Source organism: Saccoglossus kowalevskii, chromosome 11 (genome assembly GCF_978046115.1).
Source record: "Saccoglossus kowalevskii chromosome 11, keSacKowa6.1, whole genome shotgun sequence".
NCBI lineage: Eukaryota > Metazoa > Hemichordata > Enteropneusta > Harrimaniidae > Saccoglossus > Saccoglossus kowalevskii.
The window spans coordinates 12,977,680-12,980,696 of NC_140651.1; the positions used below are offsets into that span (position 1 = coordinate 12,977,680).

At 35.2% G+C, this 3,017-nt stretch overlaps 1 long non-coding RNA gene across 1 annotated transcript; it reads right to left on the reverse strand.

Annotated features, from left to right (window-relative positions):
• Positions 1–334: 334 nt before the first annotated feature.
• Positions 335–1,762, reverse strand: LOC146736206 (uncharacterized). Its single transcript, XR_014930908.1, has 2 exons — positions 1,694–1,762; positions 335–1,235 (listed from the first exon to the last, which is right to left on the reverse strand). It is a non-coding gene; the product is annotated as an uncharacterized LOC146736206 (long non-coding RNA).
• Between the last annotated feature and the right edge of the window lie 1,255 nt (positions 1,763–3,017).

Genomic DNA, 3,017 nt, shown 5'->3' on the forward strand with positions numbered 1-3,017 from the left:
ACTGGGAGCGTACAATTAAAGCATCAACTGAACTACGTACATACAATAAACAAGATATGCAGTTGTGTTAAATAAGGACTAATCATCGAGCAATTCACTATGGAATTTGAAAAAATTCTAGAACATAACAAATAACACTTATTATACAAGTGCACTGAATGAATATGAATGAAATGTTATAGACTGTTATAACAACTGTGCATTCGTTGTCATATTGCCAAGCACACTGCTACGACTCGCTAGAACTAGGCGTGTTGGGATGAGTTGAGATGGGTTGTCGTTGTTCTCATCGGGAACATCTCAAATTAAATGTGAAGAACGAATTAACGAAATGTTATCTTCTCGTGTTTTCTTTATTATTATAAAACAATAAGGTAACAATAGAAACCATCAATAAACATATATATTCCGCAAATTTTATTGTTAACAATATACACACAAATATTACCATATTCAATATGTGTTATATTCTACAAGATTCACTTTCACAAGTAAACGTAAAAATGAGTACAGATACTATATAATAGAATACGCCTGATACATGGGCTTCAGACTATCTAGGGCGATATCAGATCCGAAATCATAGAGGCATTACATTGCCCAATGTCATACCTCTTATTCATAGGTACCGTCATATCCCTAGACGAGTAGTCATCAATACAGAGCGTATTTCTTGTTTAAAGTATCCCATTAAGTTAACATGGTAATGCTAATTGAAAACTGTGCAACAAAGAACATAGTCAAGTAATAACAAAATAAGTAATAGGTTTAGTATCAAACTGCCGTCGTAATTACAAAAAGAGAAACATAGAAAAGCAACTACTTCACGTACAACACATCTTAATAATACTTTCAGTCCTGCTCAGTGCAGTCTCGTTATTGAGATGCTCAGACGTAAAAAGGTCACCAAAGGTGTATTACATTTGATTAAGAGAATGAATGCGATTCTTTTCATTTATAACATAATTATGTGCAAGAATCTGAATAATCTAATGTTCATTGATTGTTCTATATGTAAGGAATAGGTTGGCGATAGAATGTATATTTGCGATAGAACGTGCTGATATTCATCTTGTTATGTGAGTGAGTGTGATTTGAAGCACTACATTTGACTATTGGAGAAAAACAGAAAAATCATCTTGGGAGGTGTTTGTATTCGTTATTCCTTGCTACGGTCTTCGGTGTTATATCATCTTTCCCCGAATCACTTCCAAGGTGAAACCAGGTTAGAGTTGCTGCAGGTCATAAACAAACAGTATTTAACAGCATTTAATTAAAATAATCATTATCTGTCACAATGTAAATTGGAAAAGTTAACGTTAACAACACTTGACTAAAAGCCGCTTTGTCGTACATTGTCACACCGTTTCGGATGTACTGCTGCGCACAGTACGATGAAACGACAGCAGGTACCATTCTTTATTTCGACACTAGGGGCGTACAATGAAAGCATAAACTGAACTTCGTACAATAAATAAGATATGCAGTTGTATTAAATAAAGACTAATCATTGAGCAATTCACTATAGAATTCGAAAAATGTCTAGAACATAACAAATAACACGTATTATACAAGTGCACTATATGATTATGAATACAATGGTATAGACTAACTTTAAAACAATAGATGTATACAAACGTATATGAAACAAATTAATATAGAATGTTGTATGATATTTTCACACTTCACTTACCTTATGGAATCAGTGTCAATAATGGCAATACGATGAGAGGTACTGCAACGTGGTGACTCGCTGCATAATCTGAATGACATGTAAAGCAATACATTAGTGTTTTTGTCCCGGTGACAGAATATATGGGTTCAGTGATGTAAGAACTAGTAATTGGTAAGAACTAGTAATTGTTCTAGTAAGAACTAGTAATTGGTTATCTGTAAACTTAGTGAATAAGTGGTCAGATTGATCGCTATAGATTCAGATCATGTTCAGTTTGACCGGAGAGATAATGGGTCAATTGATACAAATAGATAGGTCAAGATGGGTAAGTACGATAAATTTGTGTACATGGGTTATGCATTGATAGTGTTTGCTGATGGTGGATAACTGTACAAACGGTAGTGTAAATGTGGCACGTTTCTGTACTTTTAACACATCTGATTTACGTACAGTTCAATGACCCTTAATTCGGAGCGTGGGATATTCACGCTATTTGTATATGATCTTATAGCATTCTAAGCTTGTAAAGGGTGCATAAGGAACCTCTAAATAAGCGTAAAACATCGTTTTCCAAAAATTGTTATAATCTCTATAATGTTCACATACTTTCTGATGAATTCCCACTTGCTGCTGTCGTCTGTACAACAGTTTTGTTTGCGTCCACTGTACCTGGTGCATTGCTTACACTTGGTGCATTGCTTGCAACTGGTGCTTTACTTGTAACTTGTTCCTCGGTTGTAGTTGTGTCAACGGTAGTTGCAACTTGGAAGAATATAACACTAGTTAGCAACAAGTTTTGGATCACTGTCTAGGTATGAGGTGTGTTTCATTCTTTCAACAGATGAGCATTTCTAACCTCCTACTTCAGCACTGGGAGCAGCCATTCACGGCAGAGCAGAAACATGGCAAACAACTCTTATCTTAACGTGATTAACATCTGCAAATTTCAATTTTTGCCACGTAAAAAAACGTAACATAACTCACCATTGGAATCGATCAGACAATACACAGTTAACGACATCAACAGACAAACCAACGTTACTTTACTGAGAAAACACAAAATAACGATATAAAATTGGAATTTCGTTTTGTTAATGAAAAACTAGTGTTACGAGCATTCTAATGTGTGCTGTCGTATGACGCTGTACTCACCCCATCGTTTTTTTCTTTTGCTTCAGACCTGCTTCAGACTTGCTTCAGAAATGTCTGTAAGTGCAAAACAAGGGCGGTTTTATACTGCCCCGAGTACACATGGCAGTTACACCTGATTGGGTGCTATATGTGAAGTATTTCTTTGAATCAATCTCAATTGGTTATTCTTTATCGTGACGTCAATATAAAA